This window comes from Sinohyriopsis cumingii, chromosome 1, assembly GCF_028554795.1.
Source record: "Sinohyriopsis cumingii isolate HCF-2022 chromosome 1, ASM2855479v2, whole genome shotgun sequence".
In the NCBI taxonomy this organism is placed as follows: Eukaryota; Metazoa; Mollusca; class Bivalvia; order Unionida; family Unionidae; genus Sinohyriopsis; species Sinohyriopsis cumingii.
In genome coordinates, this window is record NC_142961.1 from 78,624,601 (window position 1) to 78,645,959 (window position 21,359).

The 21,359-nt window shown below is 35.7% G+C and overlaps 1 protein-coding gene and 1 long non-coding RNA gene across 3 annotated transcripts in view; one reads left to right on the plus strand and one right to left on the minus strand.

Moving 5' to 3' along the window:
* The window catches only part of LOC149807179 (neurocalcin homolog), a 144,598-nt gene that overhangs the window by 73,459 nt on the left and 49,780 nt on the right, over nucleotides 1-21,359 (plus strand). The window contains exons 2-3 of one of the 2 annotated variants that reach the window (XM_089963184.1): nucleotides 7,106-7,174; nucleotides 16,198-16,220. The gene's annotated coding sequence lies outside the window, so the exon portion shown is untranslated. The remainder of the gene's footprint in view (nucleotides 1-7,105; nucleotides 7,175-16,197; nucleotides 16,221-21,359) is intronic. The other variant, XM_089963175.1, reaches the window with a different exon arrangement.
* On the minus strand, nucleotides 16,326-19,359 carry LOC149807180 (uncharacterized). Its single transcript, XR_016414566.1, has 2 exons — nucleotides 18,950-19,359; nucleotides 16,326-16,815 (listed from the first exon to the last, which is right to left on the minus strand). It is a non-coding gene; the product is annotated as an uncharacterized LOC149807180 (long non-coding RNA).

Sequence of the window (21,359 nt, forward strand, 5' to 3'; positions counted from 1 at the left end):
GTAAATTTCGTGTCATTCCACCCCCACCCCGCATTGGACGGTCATTTTGACATGGGGTTTTTACCAACAGACTTCCCAAAAAGATATCTACTTGATCCTAGATGAAATGGTGCCAATCTGACATCAGTGTGTTCACCGCTTCAGCTAATTTGGACATCTGAACATCTTGTTATCGCATAGGACTGTCGGAGATGGTTTTAACCTTCGACAGTTAAAAGAAAGAAATTGTCTTTTATTCGGTTCATGGAAATCACACACACACACACCGAGTAATATCATTCCCAAAACAGCTATTTTGTAAACAGAACTGCTGTGATTGGTTGGTAGCTTTGCATGGGCGCGGTACATCTTGGTTGGGACCTCTCCGGTGGCCTAGTGGTTAGAGCGTCCGCCTCGGATGCGAGAGGTGGTGGGTTCGATCCCCGGCTGAGTCATACCAAAGACTTAGTTTTTTTAAAAATGGTACTAGCTGCTGCCTCAGCATTAAGAGGTTAGTTTTAGGACTGGTCGGCCTGGTGTCAGGATAATGTGACTGGGTGGGGCATCATGTTACATGTCTACGGCATGATGCCCCAGTGTTAGACATCACTGTAAACTGCCAAACTGCAGACATCGTAGCGATATGACTGAAAAATTGTTAAAGCTACGTTAAAAATCAAAATCATACACATTTACACATCATGGTGATAACAAAGGACGGGTATGCATTACTTTCGCTGAAACCGGAGAACGAAAATAATTAGCGGTCTCACAAGCACTGACGTTTGACGTAGTTGTCAGCGAAGTTCTTTCACAGTAAATGGAATTATTTGAAGGACAATGATGAGATTATGTTATCGCAGGCAATAGATTTACTCACCGGTCCGACTGTTGCACAAATGATGGAGTAGTACCATCTACATGAACTCTGTTCTGTTGATGTGCCATTTATAGGTCAGTTCGTTGTATATGATTGATGAGCGTTTTTCGTCCAGTTCAATATATTTATATATAAACGAGACCTCTATCGCAGAGCTAGACAGTAAACTGCAGTTGTCCGCAGACTTAAGGTAGGTTAATTGGCATTTACATTGCCCACACACACACACACACATTCTCTCTGTCTCTCATTGGTGTCTTTGATAGTCTTTATTATCATGTTGGAAAAATTGTTCAAGAATTGAACATTCTGACTAAGTACATTGCTTTTCATCTCTCTCTCTCTCTCTCTCTCTCTCTCTATATATATATATATATATATATACACACACACACACACACACACACACACACACACACACACACACTCTCCCTTCTAGACATTAAATTCAAAGTCAGTTATTATTTTGATAAAAATTTCCCTGCTTTTCTAAACATGTGATCTTTAAAAATGTAATGGTTGGAGCGAAAGGATGAAATGACATCACATATATCCCAAGTCTTGGATACCGAGATGTTTGTTTTATGACCGATAGTGGAGAAGCGTATTGTAACAAACCTTTTCGCTATCAAGAGAAGGTTCCATCTTAACTCCTCCTTCTTTATCGTGATTAGTTGGGTGCTTCATCATAATTACATGTTGCACCGCGCAGCTTCAACATTTTTATAAAGATATAATTTAAGAACAAAATTGTGGCATTGAAAAGGTACTTCATGTAGTTATGTTTTCTGACGATTCATCTGTTGTTATTAATGAGTAAGGTACCCCAAAAAATCAATTTATCGGGGGTGGGGATAGCTCAGTTCATGCAGTGGGATTAGGTAGGTGTATGTTTATGTTCATTTCGACTTTATCGTTTTGGTTTGATCAAGGTGCAGTAAGGTATTTTATCTATATATCTTTTTATAATATCTAAAGCCAATTTTTATGTTCTCTAGTTTACATTGGTTTAATGGTTTCCAGTGCAGCTTACTAAATATTAAGGGGTAATACTTCTAGGGGTATAATCACAACTAAATGTAACAAAACTGACTGTTTGCTTTTCGATTTTATTCCTATTTCGTAGAGTGAAACATGACAAAGGTACAGGGTCCCATATTGTACATGCTTATTCTAAAATAGATATAAGCCCAAGAACTCCGTTCATTCGTGGGCAAGATGACAAGTTATGTGTAATAGGCTTAACGTTTTGGTGCTTATTTATTGAATTTGAAGGTTCCATTTCAAATCACAAATTATTGTGACTTCTAAATATTTTATTTGCTTGAGAATTTCTATTTTTTTTAAAAAGTACCTTTCAATTAATATTAGGTACTGATTTATGTTGGCTTTTTCTTTTTCTTGTCTTTTGCATTATATTTCATTTTTAGCTGTTCTGGTCATAGATCAGAAGAGTTAATGAGATGGTCTTGTCCATCGACCTATATTAGTCCCTCCATTTGCACCAATTTGTTATCACTACTCCTCAACTACTTGAAGAATTGTCACGAAACTTTACACACATTCATCCCAAGGTTTAATTGATCCCAAATGATGATGCTCACACATACAGTGTAAACGTCTTGGTATCGGTACCTGAGAATGGATGCTCATAATCGTATCGACATGGTGTATTCTCTGAAGGGCATTAAATGAAAGGGGTGCTGGTCTCTCCAGTCTAAAGGTCCTCCATAGCAACCATCATGAATATCTCGCTAATGGACATCAATAAAGTACATAACGCAAACATCGGACACTTACGACTCCCTCCCTCTCCCTTTGCACAGCTTAACACTTTTGTAAACCCTGCCTCTGTGCACGTATGCTTTTGCGACCCCTTCCTAACAAAAATAGCTGCGAGAATTGAACTTTGAAAGAGGAAGTTTAATACATTAAATTAAAAATAAGTTGTAATCCTATGTAGCAAGACTTAACCAGAATGAATTTTAATGCTTGAAAACAAACTTGTGGAAGTATTAGCATAAACTGTAAAAACATAGCTTGAAATTTACACACAATTATCACCAACGCTTGTCCAAGGTAAATGTATAATACTTAAAGTGCCTAACGTACATACTTATTAAAAGTCATCCCTCCCCATAAGCAGTCATGCACTTTGTCAAACCCCTGCCATCCCTATCACTGTTTCACCTGAAAGTCTAGTCGTATCAACACAAGTTTTTCACCAAAAGCCTTCTTATAATGTATGTTGGTCGCAATGATGCTGATCTGTCATTTTACATGAAGCCATATTGAAAATCTTATCATTGCTACTCCTTGGTGGAAAGCCTTATTGGCATTGCATATTTATCAAAGACTATTTATGATGTCTTGTTAGAACTTAATAAAAAAATGGTGCCGATGTGGCATCCAGTATGACCACTATGGCAACCATCTTGAAAGTCTTCAAAAAAGTTGTATCTGTAGTGGGTTTTCCCCAGAAGACTTCTTATTGTGCGATGTTTGTCATGGATGAACATGATGGCAGTCTGATATCTAATATGGCCAGCATGGTGGCTATATTGAAAATCTCGTTATTTCTACTCCTCTGGATGTTGGGTTTTCACCAGAAGACCTAATGTTGTGTCTAGTTTTTTTCCATAATGCAAATGGAGTCTTGCAGACATCCAATATGGTTGCCACAATCAACATATTGCCAATTTTTTCACTAATTCTCCCGAGTCAGTAGGTATATTGGCATGGATTTTTCACCAGAAGACTTCTTATGGAGGCTGGTTTGCCCAAAATCAAAAGGGTACCAATCTTTATCCAATATGGCTGCCACAACATCTGATTTGAAAATCTTGTAACAAATAACATAGATTGATTCTGAATTCTGCAGTTAAGAAAGAAATGCTCTTTTCTTTGATTCATATAAATTCATTTTTGTAGCTTTGGTCTTTTTATTTCCCTAGTGACGTCGGATAAGAAGTTGAAATACAAATCTGTGTTATAGGATTTTCTTATTTTTAAGCATCTCTCCGAGTCACTGAATACTGATCTTAATCACCCAGTCTTTTAGAACTACTGATGATAGACCATAAGAGATGCTAGGATGGCCTGTTGTCCAGTGTCCATCCATGTGTTAGCACAGGCTTGTTATTGCCACTCCTAAACTGCTTGAAAGATTGCCATGAGACTTCTAGACAAAGTCATCCAATTTAGTCATAAATAAAGAATGTTGCCATGGTGGCCATTGTGAAAATTTTATTTCAGCTCGTTCTGATTGCATGGTTATATAGAAACAATTGTCACTTAAAGACTTCTTATAATGTCTAGTTGATTCTAAAAATGAAAATGGTGCTGGTCTTATATCCAGTGTGACTATCATGGAAGACACCTGGAAAGCCATGTTATTGCTACTCCTCCTGGATTGATGGTCATACTGACATGGGGCTTTTCACCAGAAGACTTCATGTGTTATCTAGTTCATCCCAATGAAAATTGTGCTGTATGGTCACCATGGCATCCATCTTACAACTACTCCTTCTGAATGGAAAGTCATATCCAAGGGGGGTGGGGGTGGGGGTTCCACCTAAAAGCTTGTTATGGTGCTTTGTTGGTCTCACATAAAAGGGTTCCAAAATGACACCTGCCATCCTGAAAATATTACTGTTGCTGCGTGGCCTAAACATAAAGTCGTATCAACATGGGATTTTCGTGAAAAGATATATGATGTCTAGTTATTCCAAAATAAAAATAATGCTGTAATGGTATAAAAATGTCTGCCATGATTGCGATCATGACAATATTGTTTTTGCTATTCCTCGTCCTGGATGGATGGTGTTATGTATATTTCATTTGTATTGTGTGATTGTATGTTATGTATATCTGTATTTTGTAATTAACCTTTGTCCAAAATAATGTTAATGGTCTACCTGACTTGTGACATTTATTGTGTAAAGAACATAATACAAAGAGAATATTTCTCTGTGATTGTAGATTAAATATTCAAATCATTATTAATGGAGGTAAACATGTTCACTTAAATGAGTCTAGGATATTAGTTTCCACTTGGAAATTTTCTAATCTTGTTTACAACTTAGTTTGTTTTAGAAAGGAAGCTGATCCTGGCTCTATTATTGTGTCTTAGCTTGATGATATTAATGTTGTTTACTTCAGAATTTCTCATTCCTACCCTAACATCCAAAGAAGAATCAGTCTTAATATTGTACTCAGTTTTAAATTTACATTGATTTATTTATTTAAATTGTTCACTGGAATTGCAAAAAAGTGCTCATCAATACTTCTTGGACTAATTCATTAATTTGGAATTATAGTGATTTCATTCCACAATACTTTTGGATAATATCATTGCAATACATTCAGAGACAAGATGCACATTAGCCCATTTGAGACAACAGGCAAATCAGGACATTCATTATTAAAATTTATTTGGAACACCACTGAAAGTTGGAATTCTGTACATTTGGATAGAACACATTTAGGACTGTATGGGATTTAATTCACAATACACTAAGTTCTATTTAAATTTTCATTTTTTATTCCGGTAGATAAATTATTTGTAGAATTTTACAAAAGTTGTTGCTTTTCACTCTTTTCTGTTACTTAGTTTAAGACTGTAGAGTTGTAACAATAGTCATTCAACATGGAGTTTTCAGCAATCGTGTTGAGTTAGTTCTATTGGAAAATACTGATCATATAGCAAGTATGGCCATCTCAGTTGCCAGTTTGAAACTTTTTTATCACTTGAGAATATCAGAGGTGGTTTTAGTGCTAATTAGTAGTATTTCTTGAAATTCTTTTCAGTTAATAGAGCCTTAGACCATTTGAGAAACTTTTGTTTTAAATTTCTGCCTGTGAACCAAGCATCTCTCATGCTCTATTCCCTTTCAGAACCTCTCAGAGCTGATTGATGGAGCATTGCACAGTTTAGTGTGCATTAGCTGATCTTAGCACACAGTTATCTTTAATGAATGTTGCCAGTCATGCAATAATATTCTTTTTTAAAACTCTGCTGTTCTTAGACCAGAAGAGCTTATGGGATGGTCAGTCATCCATCGCCTGTCACCCTTCATCTGACATCCAACTTCTGATGACTGTCCATCCATTAGCGCAAGCTTGTTATTGCTACTCCTCCTAAACTACTTGAATGACTGCCAAGAGACATTGCATACACATTCTTCCCGAGGTGTTGTTGGTCCTAAATTAAATTTGTGTTACACAGACATCCAATATGTCCACCATAGCAGCATCCATGTTGAAAATAGTGTTCTATCTTCATGTATTCCTTCTGAATGGACAGTCATACCAGCATGGGGTCTTACTAAAAGGCTTCATATGACTTGTACTTTGTTCTAATTGAATATGGTGTGAATCTGACGGCCAATATGGCCATCACAGCGGCCATCTTGAAAATCTTAGCACTTCTCCAGAACAAAAAGTCATATCAACATAGTGTTTCCATCAGAAGACTAATTGAAATATTTAGTTTGTTCAGAATGAAAATAGAGCTAATCTCATCACTTCACAAATTTAGTAAATATTGAAAAAAAATGTCTCCAATTCTCTTGAATGAATGAACATATCTAGATGGGGTTTTCACTAAAAGACTGGGTATCTTGTTTGTCCAAAATGAAAAAAATGCCAGTCCTACATACTGTATAGCTGCCACAATGACTGATTTTAAAATCTTATTGGCCAATATCAGAATTAGTTACAACTCTGCAGTTGAAAAGAAGATATGGTCTTACATTGAATTTCTGGAAATTCTTCTCAGACAGTAGAATCATCCTCTCTAGGGACTCTTTTTTTTTCTTCATTTAAGTAATCCATACTGTTTATTATGCTTGAAATGCATCCTAAGGGCAGGCCAAAATTGAACTGTCAGCCTGTACATATACACTATTGCATTATCATAATAGTGTATTTGCAGTGTAAAGCTGTCATTCCTAACAGACAGATGACTTCCGCCAGGGCTTTTGTTGTGCAGACACATAAATGCATATAAAACTAGATTCATTCATTTAGTATTAACAACTCCATTATTAATTATCTTGTTAATAATGAATCTTCCCATTTTTTATCACCAAAATGTTGAACAATTTGACTCAATTTACAGCTACTGGTGTGATTACAGATGATGTCTGTTTACAAGGTATGGGTTTCACATACCATTGTTTCTGCAGTCAGTACTCTCACTGTCAGTTCAAGTATAGGCCTATATGATCTTCTTTACTGTTTCAGTGTCAAGTCACTTGGGAAGGTTCAAAAGCAGCATATTGATCGGAGAAGCACTTACTAGAGGAAGAGTAGGTCAGTATTTTGTGATACAGTGTAGCAAATATTTGTCACCATATTTGGGTATTTCATGTTATACAGAATACATGTGCCTCACAAAGTTTGATTAGACATTGAAGATTATGACTGTACATGGCACAAATTAAATTTTGCAGAGTGTACTGGAGATGGATTGTCGATCCATCCATTACACTGCTGTTTGCTTAATATCTCCTGACCGTTTAAGAAATCTTCATGAAGCTTGCTGTGCTTTTGTGCAGTGACTAGACATTGTGTCTTGTAAAAAGTAAATGTAATGAAGTGTATCCAGATCAGCATTTTTAGAGTTATGCTCATTGTTATTATTACTTGTGCCTGTCTGTCCATCCATCCATACATGTCCATCCATTCATCCATTCATCACACCCTTCACTGGTTAATATCTGACAAATGTGACAGAAAGTATCAAGGGCTTTTATATTTATACAAATGTTGCTGAAACGCCATTAAATTTGGACATTGTTGCTAAAAGTAGAACAGATCTTGATGAAAAATGAAATGACTTGATGAAAAAGGAAAAAAACAACTTGGCAGAATTTGACTAAATTGACACAAAGCATCCTGGTATGAGGGGTAAATATAAATATTGTACAAACTTGACTGATAAGGCCATCAGATATGGTTGCCATTACTAAAATAGACAAAAATTTGAACAGTTTTTTTTTGAAAATCAGTAAAAGACCAGTTTGTAAGAAAATCATGCAGGTTGTAGTCTTTCAATATTGGACAAAAGATGTTGATGCACACTTGCCAGAACATAAGGTGAGAAACTAATGTTTTCACTCTCAGACACCACTAACATGGTTGTATTTTGAAAAACATGTTTTTCATTAGGTTTTGAAGATAAAAAAGAAGGGTAGGTGTGGGGAGGGGGTAAGAAACTTTTCTTGATACCAAAATAGTGGCCCATAACCTGTATAAAAGTAAAACGTCTTGCTTGATGCACTTGGCAAACTATCACCTCAGGGCGTAACAGTTTATACAGTTGATTGTCATAGATTTGATTAAAAGGTAAGTCAGTCAGAGATAAACAACCAACATTGCACAGATTAATTGAATGACAAATGTTAGTGTGATGTTGTGTTAAGAATACTAGTCTGTTAGACTAATTTGCATAGGTAAGGTACATGAAGTGGGACAGCCCAATTTGTTTGAAGTTAGGTAAATGAAAGAAGTACATGTTGAAGAACAAAAATGGTTGCACTTTGCCGTGAATGTTAATGTTTAAGCCAGCTTTATTAAAAGTCATTGGCTTGATCATGACCATCTTCGCTAGCCAAGGTTCCGATATGATAACCCTATCTACACCTTGGTGGATCAAACCGATATTTTAGTGCTCTGTTCTGGCGACATTTGTTGCATTTCATGAGTTGCATCCCTTAGCGTGTAACAGCAGTGCATTGTACATCACCCGAAAATGGTGGAGACAATTGACTTAAAAAGGGTACTTTGTAAGTTTAACATGAAAGTTTGATACGTTCCAGAGGGAAGCTGTTACAGTTGTATTTGAGTGTATTTGTATTTGTACAAACATGGACCAGCAGTGGAAATTATTTTATTTATGAGTCCATTCAAGTGTTTGCTCCCCATGTTTTGACCATGTAGGAACGGTGGTCAAATTTTAACTACTTAATTTTGATTGGAAGCCATTGCATCCAATGAAATTAACAGACACAAAGCACAGAAATATCTGCTCGATATGCCAGGGTGTAGACAGAGTTATCATACTAGAACCTTCACTTGCAATGTTGGATCATGATCAATGGCAACATTTCTTTGAAGTCAGATTTAACAAGCAAAACATGATTATTTCAGTTGTTGGAATAGTGCAGAATTGTGATTAATTTTTTTTTACGGCAAAATGGCAAAAAGCAGCTGTGATTCAGGGGAGGAGAAGTCATCAGCAAAGATTAGTAAAACTGCTGTTTGATGGAGTTTGATTTTATAAAGTGCAACAGCTAGGGGGAACAGTTTTTTTTTTTGTACATACCACAGACACCTTACTGACATTAAGGACTGACCGTTTCATGGATTCTTTGGGTGGGGGAGGTTAGGCTTGGGATTCTTTTTGGAACTATTTTATTTTGTATTTGTTTTACCCAAAGGTTATTTTTGCAGCTAATGTAATGGTTATCATTAGTTCTTTTTTACTACAAATTAGAGCAACCGCTCTGGTGGCCTAGTGGTTATAGTGGTTGCCTCGGATGCAAGAGGTCGTGGGTTCGATCTCCAGCCGAGTCATGCCAAATACTTACAAAAATGGTGCTAACAGCTGCCTCACTTGGCATTGAGCATTAAGAGGTTAGTGTCAGGACTGGTCGGCCTGGTGTCAATATAATGTGACAGGGTGGGACATATGCTACATATCTGCGACATGATGCCCTAGTGCTAGATGTCACTATAAACTGTCGCACTGCATACATTGTAGTAATATAACTGAAATTGTTTTAAAGCTATGTTAAAAATTCAAATCACACACACACACACACACAAATTAGATTAAGTCTATTTTTTCAAGTTCTTTAAGGGCTGGTAATATTACTTTTCAAATAAATTCCAAGACTCCACAAAAAAATTAAGTAGTTAATTCCTCAATCATTGCTGAGTATACAACATCTGTCAGCATAGTAACACCACCCAGCAGTGGAAGAATGTGTGCATGCAGTGCAGAATCCCAAAACTAATATGTAACTCATGTGGCCATTCCATGTTTAACACCTCCTCACAGCAACGTAGATGCAGAAAGGTCATTTTCTCTGCTGAGAAAAAAATCAAACCAACTTATCGGAGGGAAGCTTGAACAACAGTGCCAGCAAATCTCTGGTGATTGCAAAGATAAACTCTAATGACATCTGAACCACCAACCCGCACCTGTTCTATTGAAAGCATGTAGTTAAGACTGTGTTCCACAGTTGAATGAATTTTAAAGACATACATTTTGTGTATTTGTTTTAAGGTCAGTGTTGTTGTGATCATATGTGTGTATGTGTTATGTGTTGTGTATGTGAGTGTGTGTGTTGTGATGATATTTGTAGGTGCTAACACTGTCAACTTTTTATGTAATGTTTATTAAATGCTTCAGTGGGAACATATTTTCTTTTCTTTTATTCAAAGTTTGTATTTCCATTTATTTTCTCTAGCCTTCGATGACTGAATAATATTTTTCTCAATGTTACAGCTTCACTTTTTGGGGTCACATGTGCTGCCCCCACCCCACCCCTTGGGTTCCCAAAGCAGTTTTTAATCTCTGAAAAAAAACCAACACTATCTGGAAGATTGGCAGGTATGCTGATGTGCTTTCAAATGTCAAGATAATAAAATGAAGAAACCCCCTTTAAACAACTGTATTTAGTAGCAGTATTGTATTATCTCTTATTACTGCATCACTTTATCTTTTCCTGGCATTAGTCCCCAGTCCAAGGACATTGTTCCCATCATTTAGTACTGGAGGTCTTGAATGAAAAATAACATGATTTCATATCTCAGTCCACTTCTGGCAATAGGATTATCATCCTTCTTTTCCTTGGACTCCATGGATTTGTACATGGATCTCTCTGGTGCTCAGCACTTCATCATTTAAGTCATCTTTTGGTATTCCTAATGTCAGTTGTATTCCTTTTGTGTTGTTCATCTTATTTTGTCCTCCATCCTTGCTTTTGTTGTATGTATCCTTGTTCCTTTTTGTTGAGTTTGAATGTTTGGAGTACTTCACTAGCAAAGCAGTGCTTCTTGTGTCATCCCTCCAATAGTAACCAGTATCTGGGCAAATAATTCCATCCGAACACTTGTTCCAATTTTTTATTTTATTTATTATATTCCTTTCAGCCATTATTAATTCTACACTGTTGAAAGGTGGCCCAGAGTGGCCAAGTGGTCAAATGCGCTCACTGTTCTGGATCACTGCCATCTTACCTCTGTCTGTGTGGGTTCAAGTCAAAGGCTCGGCTAGCGAGGGTACGTGGGAAAGCCTGTCAGTAGCTTCTCGGAGGTTGGTGGTTCTTCCCTGGGTTTTCCAGGGTTCTTCCACCATCAGTTATACTGGCCGCCATGTATAGCTTATCTTGTGCTGAAAAATGGTGTTAAACCCTAGAACAACAACAACAACACTGTTGAAAAAGTGGGAATAGGATGGCATTGTGCAACATGCACACACCTGTGTAGCATGCACAATGTGGGTATGCACTGATGGTTGCCCAATTGGTTGGTTGTACAGCAATGAGATTTAGGACTTGACAAAAAGTCATTGGGTCTATAGGGCCAGGAAGAAAGGTTCTGCTTCTTTCTCTTCATCTCAGGAGGGCTCATTCCATTCCCAGGAGATAACTTCTATCACTTCCTTAGGTAAGGAAGTCTCTTTTCCATAAGACAGGTGTCCAAGTTAAAGAAATTGCCTGCTTCCATTGGGAGGGGATCTCTGACACTTGGTATGAAGGTATCACCACCCAAGAGGGAGCTGTCCTTGGCACATCCTTGCACTGAGAAGCTTCCATCCTAAATAGCAAAACCTGCCTTTCCAACACAAATGAAACATGGTCATCATCAGTTCATTAAAGTTCACAAATTTTGTCATCATTGTTTATGGACAAGTGCATGAGTGAATCAACAAATGCCAATAGTACAATTTCCTCATGATCATGAAACATTAGGGAAGGGGTTCTAAAACAAGAAAAACAATATATGCAGCATATTTTCTAGAAAACAAGTCTTCTTTAATTTCAGATACATTTATAAGATGCAACAAAAAGAACAAGTAAATTGATAGTTGATATTCATTATTTGACTGTCTTCTGTTATGTATATTTGAATTAATTTATATTTATATAAATTTAATTGTCTGTTTGTAAGTTTTGAATTTTTTTATTTTTAATTTATTACATGTCAGTGTAATGTAATTTTGTTTACTAGAAATTTGATATTTTCTAGAAAATTCAGTTTGACCTGAATCTTTTCATAAATACCTAATAATAGAAACACTGTTTCTATTTCTTACCTAGTTCCTGGCCTTGATTGAGGGTCAAGTACACAACATTTTATTTTTATTTTATTCTCGAGTATAATGATTGCTTTTTATCAAGGTCATACTAGGAGTACATTATTTTTCATATGTAAACAACCTCTATTTTTCAATTCTGGGTTTTCCGAAATGCATTAGTCAAGTTTTATATCGATGTCTGTAGAGATATTTCTCAGTTTGGGCTTTTACTTTACACTGGAAAGTGTCTGTTGTGGCAGTTTCAAGAGTTCTTTTTAATTTTTATTCAGATTATTTGGATTCTAAAAGATAATTCATTTTCCTGGAAAATATTTGAGTGCTCGTACAGAATTTTTGGACAAAGATATTTATTTAAATTTTATTCAGAATTCAAACATTGGAATATTATTTTCTGTGGTTCACAAAGGACTGTACACATCAGCTCTATACTGACTACAGAATACGTCATCACCTTCCATTTTTGAGTTTTCGTTGAGACTCAAACTTGAATTAATTAGAACTTTTCATAACTAGGAAATCTAAAATTTAATTCGTGAATTATTTTTGGATTATTTTTGGAGTTGATTCTTAAAAGTGGAAGTTCTTATTTTTTCATTTTTGCAGTTTTTCCAGCGAAATGAATTATTTGTTAAATTTTTCAAAGCTTGTTATTTTCACTCTTTCTTTTGTTATTGTTTATTCGAGCCTAAATATGTAATACTTTGCAACACTTTTTTGTATGTTCTGTAATTATTCTATGAAAATGTTGAGAGATATAGGGGCATTTGTGTTCATTAGTTGTTCAAGCATAGTTAATTTGACACATCAAGGGGGTGTCTGGGTGGTTTATTCTGACTACCAATCTCATTTCTGAGATTAATTTGCTGGATAACTTGACTTTTGTGAAGACCTTCAGGGCCAACATTTGAATGACATCCCGTCCATTGACACAACTACTGAATGTCTCTTTCATCTTGATCATTTAAATTGTCTGGTTTTTGGGTTTTATTTCCTTAACCTACCAACTTCATTCTCTAATTATTTTACTTTTGTACTGTCTATCTGTTAGTTCATTAGTATAGATAACCTCAGATCAACATTGTCTTCAACTTTTAACACATTATTATTGTGCCCCACATTATTTACCTGGAAAAAGTATAATCCAACTCATGGGCACTGGCACACAGGGGCTGGGGGGCTTATCCCACCTCTATGCTTTGGCCTCCATCCATAAAACATAATTGCTGAATACTACATGTTTGCCCCTCCCCTCTGGAAAATAATTCTGTGGGTGCCCCAGATGTAACTCAGAATTATTTAATCCTTTACATTTAAACAACTTGATAATGAAAAAAATCTATACTTCGGTTACTGGGCATATAATTTTATTTTGACTAATTTGTCATTGGTTTCATTGTCCTTTTCTTAATTTAATTGATTGTTTTATTTGTATCCAACTAGTGGTAGGTGTAGTCACAGGAGTCTAACGTTTTATCAACAAAACATTTAAATAAAATAGGACAAAATAATGTGTGATGGCACGTTCCACTAAATAACCTTATCTGTGTGTGTGTGTGTGTGTGTGTGTGTGTGTGTGTGTGTGTGTGTGTATATATATATATATATATATATATATATATATATATATATATATATATATAGTACAGACAAAGTTATTTAGAGTTTTAAAAATTGTCATATTTTATTGATGAAATATGTCACTAATGTATCTGACATACTCTGCATTTAATGAGTATCACTTCCGGTTTCATCAAGTCACTATTTGCAACTTTATTTTGTGTATAATTTGATAGATTGATTTTTTTTATTTAGTAGACAAAACATCAGATTATAGAAACAGCAATGTTAAGAAACTGAAAATGATACCTTTTAATTTTATTAAGGAGAATTATTATCTTCAGCAGCATTGCAGTAATTGTTGGAGGCTGTTGCCAAAGCATTGAGACATGCTGTCAATGTCCATGGCATGTTCTGCAGAGCTTCTTCACTTCTGTAGGGATGCTGCCTTGGAGACATAAAAATGTCTTGCTGAAGTCACAAAAAAGCCTTTGGTGGGTACCCATCTTGATTGTGAGACATTATTAGGATGCCTAATCTCTAGAGTGACCTTTTAACATTGGACAGATGAGCAATTCCTTTGGCTGAGTTTGATACTTAGCCCAGCTTAACTGGTGCAGAAAGGTCCATGACTCATCTTCAGAAACAACTGAAACAGGGAAACTGTCTGTCTTTCTAATGATGAGGTGACTGGAGGGCCAGGGGAGGACGTCTACAAATCTCTTCCCCTGCCCTGAGTGGGAAGGCAATCATCCCTAGAGTCACACCCTCTCCTGCCAAGTCCTTCTCATCCCATCATCCCAGTAGGTGCCAGATTTTTACCCTTGTTTGAGGGGCTTGGTCAGTCGTCTGGTATGATACATAGGTCTCTTCCACTGTCAGGAAGCTTCATTTCTGGTACCATCAACCTCTTTCAAGGATTATATACATTCTAAAACTGGAAATTTATGGGTAGGGGAAAGGAATTCATTTTTAAAAATAAGTTGAAAAATTGTCTTAAAAAAAGGAATTTAATGAAAAATAAAGGTAGGGCTTGAAAATAATAGTTGTTTTAGGAATTTGTGTGTATTCTGCAAGTGTGCTTCCTAGAATAGACCCTGAGTATAGGCCACTTTGCTTATTATAATAGTTCTACATCTGACATTTTGGTCTGGGTTACTGTTGCTTTGTAATTTACATCTTAAACAATATAACTTTACAAGAAAGGTAATATTGTGCCATGGAATCTTGGTACACATGATACAATAGTGGAATTTAAATATGTACCTAGTTAGAATATAGCAATTAGAAAAGAGAAATTCTGTAAAATTATTCACATTCACAGATACCATTGATGAAATTACTGACCCCACAGACAGGTTTGTTTGGTCTTTAACCAGTAGTAGGTATTGGATGGCCTGTTGTAATCATCCATCCAATAGCAGAAGTTTGCCTGAACTACTCTGTGCAATGCCATGAAGCTTTACACACTCATACACGAGCTCCGTACACACACACATTAATCCTATGATTTAGTTGTCCCTAAAAGAAAATGGTGCCCTTTGGACATCCAATATGGCCACTACAGTGTTCATTTACAAAATGCTGTTATTGCTACTCTTCCCGAGTTGATGGTCTCATCAATATGCGGTTTTCACCATAAGACTTCTTATGATGTCTAGTTGGTCCTAAATGAAGCTGATTCTGCCTTGACCACCTGCTATTTTTCCTGAACAGAACATCATTTCAACATGGGGTTTTAACCAGATAACTGACCTCTAGTATGGTCACCATGACATCCATCATCAAAATATGGTCATGACTATTTATCCTGTAGGAATGGTCATTTTGATAATGGGTTTTCCCAAGAAGACTTCTAATATTAGTTTGGCACTAAATCAAACAAATCAAACTGAATAAATATGACTACCACAGCAGCCATATTGAAAATTTTGTTATTACACCTCCTAAAGCAGAATTCATGTTGACATGGGGTTTTAACCAGAGGACTTGCTAGTTATAGATGAAACTGATTCTGTGGTCTTATCTGGATATTCTTTTCAGCCAGTTGAGTGTCAGCTCCTTGGAGGGACTCTTGTTTTAAGAATATCATATTGCATTTAGTTTTGACAGTAGAATATTAAAAAATATGTATTAAAGTATTAGAGTACTTGCACAAAAGTAGCAGGTAATTGTTATATAGCAAGATTAAATTAATAAATTTTACCACCATCTCCCACCCACACCAACCCAAAGAAAGGGTCTGTATATGGGATCAGTTTATCGGTTCTCTTGTAATCTTTATAGTAATTTTTATGACCAAATTTCTACACTCCTGTGGCTTACCAAGAGTTGCTACTGCTTTAAACAACTGGAAAATTACAGTCCAGTTTTTTCCTTTCATATCTGTTTTAATTTTGTTTTTATTTAATTACACGCACTCTGACCAATCTGAATTTTATATATGCAGATTTTCATGGGCATTTGATGATGGTAAGAGATTGAAACCTGGCAGATTGTTTTGCTTCATGTGTGAAGTTGTGTTTTCAAAATGCTTGCATTTTCTTGTGGATTGAAATAATGAACCTAGGCAAGTAATAATGCTTTTCGTTTATTAATATACATGTAAGGTATGATTACATTGTTTTGTGACTTAGACAATAGCTTAATATCAATGCATGGAATTGGATTTTTGGTTCATTTGCTTGTTTTCAGACACTGAATAAAATAATTTTTTATATTTTGGACAGAAGAAAAAGTAATTATTTGTGTTGTGCAGAAAAATGCAAAACAAGTTCATATTTCTATTTAATTTTGGTCTTTGAATAGTAGAAGTTATTGGATGGCCTGTTTTCAACATCTGTCATCCTTCCATCAGTTGGCACAAGTTTGTCCTGAAGTACTTGGTGGATGGATGGGAAACTTGAAACGCATATATGGCAAGGACTGAAAAATGTTCAGCTCATGATTCCCATATGGCCACCATGGCAGCCATGTTGAAAATCTTATTATAGCTGCTCCTCCTGAACTGAAAGGTATGTTGAAAAAGAATTTTCACCAGAAAACTTCTTGTGATGTCTGGCTGGTCCTAAAATGAAAATGGTTCTGCTCAGAAATTCATCAAGGCCATCTTGAAAATCTTGTATTATTGCTATTTCACCTGAATGGATGGTCATAGCAGTATGTGGTTTACATAGAAAGACTTTTTATGTCTGTTTGTTCCTAAATGGAAATTGTACTGATCTAATGGCCAGTGTGGCCATTATGGCAGCCACCTTAAAAATTCTGCTATTGCTACTTTTCTTGAATGGAAAGTCATGTTGGCATGGGGTTTTCACCAGAACATTTCTTATCATATCTAGATGGTCCTAAACAAAAATTGTGCCAGGACTTGAATATTGACATCATGACAACAATCTTGAGAATCTTATTGCTATTCCACCTAATTGGATGGTCATATTAACATGGGGTTTTCACTTACAGACTTCTTATGTTGAAATTGGTACCAATCAGACATCCAGTATGACCACAACAGCAGTTGTCTAGAACATCTTGTTATTGGGGTTTGACTGTAAGACTTATTTTGGTGTCTAATTTGTCATAAATGAAAATGTTGGGGATCTAATATCCAGTATGTGCTGGCCAGCTTGAAAATCTTGCACCACTCCTCCTAAATAGAAAGTCACAACAACATCCGGTTGTCACCAGAACACCTCGTATTTTAGTTCAGGCTGATACTAAATACTAATAATGCTAATCTGACAGTCGGGGCCCCGAGTGGTCTAAAGCGCTGTCCATTATGGATCACTGCCATCTCTGCGTGGGTTCGAGTCTTGGATTCGGCCAGTGTTGGTATGCGAGAAAGCTTGCCAGTAGCTTCTTGTGCGTCATTGGTTCTTTCCGGGGTTTTCCCAGGTTTTTCCTCCACCATTAATACTGGCCACTATGTATAACCTATCGTGTGCTGAAAAATTACGTTAAACCCCACAACCACAACAACAACTAATCTGACATTTCAGTGTGGCAGCCATCTTGTAAATCTTGTTATGACCACTCCTTCTAAATGGCAAGTCATATTGATGTGGGTTTTAACCGGAAGACAGTATGGATTCTAGTTAATCCTGAATGAAAATGATGCATTTGACACTGAATACTGCCACCATGGTGACCATTCTGAAAACCTTGTTTTAGCTATTCCTTCAGAATTGATGTCCATAAAAACACATGATTTTTATAAAAAGATTTCTTATAATATCTAGTTGGTCCTTAGTGAAAATAATGCCTGGTTGATGTCCAATATAACCTTTTAGAAATGTTGTCTGTAATTCTCATGAATGTATTGTCATACTGGCATGGGATTTCACAAGAATACTTCCAGTGGTGTTTTGTTTTTCGCATACAAAAATGATGCTGATCTTGCATCCAGTATGGCTGCCATTTTAACCTGCACATGGATCTTCGTTACTTAAATTGTAATTTCAAACATTGAATATTTATCAATTTTTATACAATACTGGTTAGGTTTGATTTGCATGTGAAGCTTTCCAGATATGTGAAACATGGCATGGAGATTTAAAAAAGTTGCATCATTTCCTTATATATTGTTGAATATACACAAATAACCATTGCAAACCCATCCAAAAACATAGCTTTCTTCACATATAAACCTTAACAATCCCTTAAAGAAACCAATGATTGAAATGTTTGATAAACCCTATATAAATTTTCATATAAAATCATTGAGCATTCCATTTTATTTTCTATAGCCTTGACATTATTTTCCTTCATGTGATGTTTTCCTGTTTACTATAACATTGTAGAATCATAACATTACAAATACTTCTTTTGCATTATTAAATAATGTATATGTAAATGTCATGAAAGGCCTTAATTTTTTTACCAATATAAACAGTTCTGTCCTTTGGAAATATTTATATTAAAACTTTATTAACATATTGTTGTAAATAGACAAAGTTATATAAGTACACTGTGATATGTTTTAGATTCCTACACCACATGTTAACCCATAAGCAGTAATTCAGGATCAATACAGCAAGGTAATTAATATGTAATACACCTGGGGAGAAATCATTGCCAGGCCTATAGATAGCACTAGGGGCATTGTTAAGTTTCCTATTTAGTCTCTACATTTGCCTGCTGATTCTGTTCAGCTTTTTAATAAATCATATGCTGTTCTGAAGTATCTTCAAAGATCAACTCACAGTGAAGTTCCTGGCATTGGTTAAGTTCCTGGCATTGGTTAGCTGACTGGTGGTTGGAGTGCTGACCTATTTCACTTCTGGACACACATAGTCTGATTGCTCACTGTGCACAGTCTCCAAAATACACACAGACAATCATACATTAGTGCACATATTCTACAAGAATAAACAAATTCTTTTCAATCAATACCGAGGATGCCTAAATATAAGTGAAGAATGACTACCAAAGAAAGAGAGGAAAAATACTTTAAAGATAGATTGGGACCACATTCATGGGTACTGACCCAGAAACTTGTTTATGGCCTACTGTAATCAAGTACCTGTATTTGCATGCCACACTATATCAACTTGGTCACAAAATCTTATTGATTTTCATGGTAAACAAGGGGTGTGGAAAAGTCCAAAAGTGATTTCTGCTGGTGTTCAGAAAATGCAATTTCTAGACCAATTGCTTTGGGGACCCCAAAACCAATTTGCTATATCTTCCCTAATTTTAGGAATTTTTCAGTGCAGTAAACAATTAATTATTAATTCTAATATAACGATAATTTCCATCTAAAATTCCCTAATTTTAGGAATTTTTCATGTGGTAATCAATTATTAATTCTAATATAACAATAATTTCCGTCTACAATTCCCTAATTTTAGGAATTTTTCATGTAGTAATCAATTATTAATTCTAATATAATGATAATTTCCATCTAAGATTCCCTAATTTTAGGAATTTTTCATGTAGTAATCATTTATTAATTCTAATATAAAAATAATTTCCATCTGAAATAATGTTTGAAATAGATATCTTTTAATAAATTTAATTTCTGTAGAATTTTAAATAAAATTTGAAACTTGAAAAGCAAATATACAACTAAATTTTCATACAAATAAAAAATATGAAACTGCAAAATTTTAGACAATAGTTGACCTGAGTATGAGATTTAGGACAAATAGTAACTTGAGTGTGTGACTTTGAATATTTTTCCTATTGATTGCGATGCAAAATAGCTCACATGGATTGGGGGGAGGGTAGAAAATTGCAATATTCCTGTACAAATGTGTGTTCGTTTACACAATGAAAAAACATTTACATTTGCTATGTTATAGGTTTATTGTGTCATATACTCAGCTAGTTGTTAGTATACATCATATCACACTCAAATTTTCAACAGTCATGGGGCCAGTACTGTTGTTTTATGGCTAAAGTGCAGAGCTCGTCGTCAGTAACCATAAAAGGTGACCCCGTAATAAGAAAGTACAGCTCCAGGGAGGCTCTACCTTACTGGGCATTGGTGTTGATCTCTCTACAAATACCAAGCCAGACTGAAAAGAGATGACGTTCTTTTTTTTTCAAATCTCATAGATCAGTAAGATGTACATGAATGTCAAAATGTCGTTAAGTGTTCAAGCTCAGGAAAAAACATTAAACTTGATATAATAACACTTGGGAAAATTAACTATTGTAGGAAGGGTGAGGTTTGATTATTTTTGACAGCACTAAGTACATAACGGTATACAGGGAGGTTGAGTAGCAAAATACTAACTTAATATCAGCAGTACTGATCATTTTCTGTTGCATTTGTGTAGCTTGCTTCTTTCCTGGATGGAAATTATCCTCATCAGTATGGTGAGAATATTCATCCTGTCATAGGGTGACTTCCAGAACATTCTCGAAGTCAACACTACAGTCTAGTACATGCTCAGTTATACTTCTCATTTTCACAGAAGTCTTTATGTTTAGTGGATGTAAATTACACTCTGCTTTCACTTGGTGGCAGACAATGCAAATTGGGCATTTATTTATACATCATATTTGTTGAGTGTACTTACCCTCAATCCAATTGTTTTCATTTGTCAGAATTGACTTGCTTGAGAGTTTTTGACATTTTTGGTTACATTTATTCATAACTTTGCCTTTTACCTCCCAGGACAGTTTTTCAAGTTCAGTTGCCAAGTGCATTGTTCAGACCAGGAGATGGTCTACATCTGAGGTCTGTGATGCCAAGTATGGAATCATTTGTATTTGATGTGGTAGGAAATGTGTTAATCTTAGCTGTCCCTCTATGAAGAAAACCAGCTTTGCTTCCATCCAGAATTCCACTCCCCCTGTACAGGTTCCCAGTTTCATCATATCTATGTTGCGGATGATCATGATCCACTTTTATATCCAGTGAGGACTCAACATTTCTATTTGGCAACCTCTTGAGGGAGGAAAAAGGCTGAGAAAAGCATTTTTTCTTTCTTCTGAAGGGCTTGTCTGATATTTTGGCTTCCACTTCGTGTATTTGAGGTGGATTGTTAAAACAACGAAGAGAGCTTATCAGTCCCTTACCAAGAGGGACCTCTCATTCATGAGGTTTGAGCCATTGCTACCTCATAGACCTCTCTGACTCATTCATCTTTGTAGGATGTTATG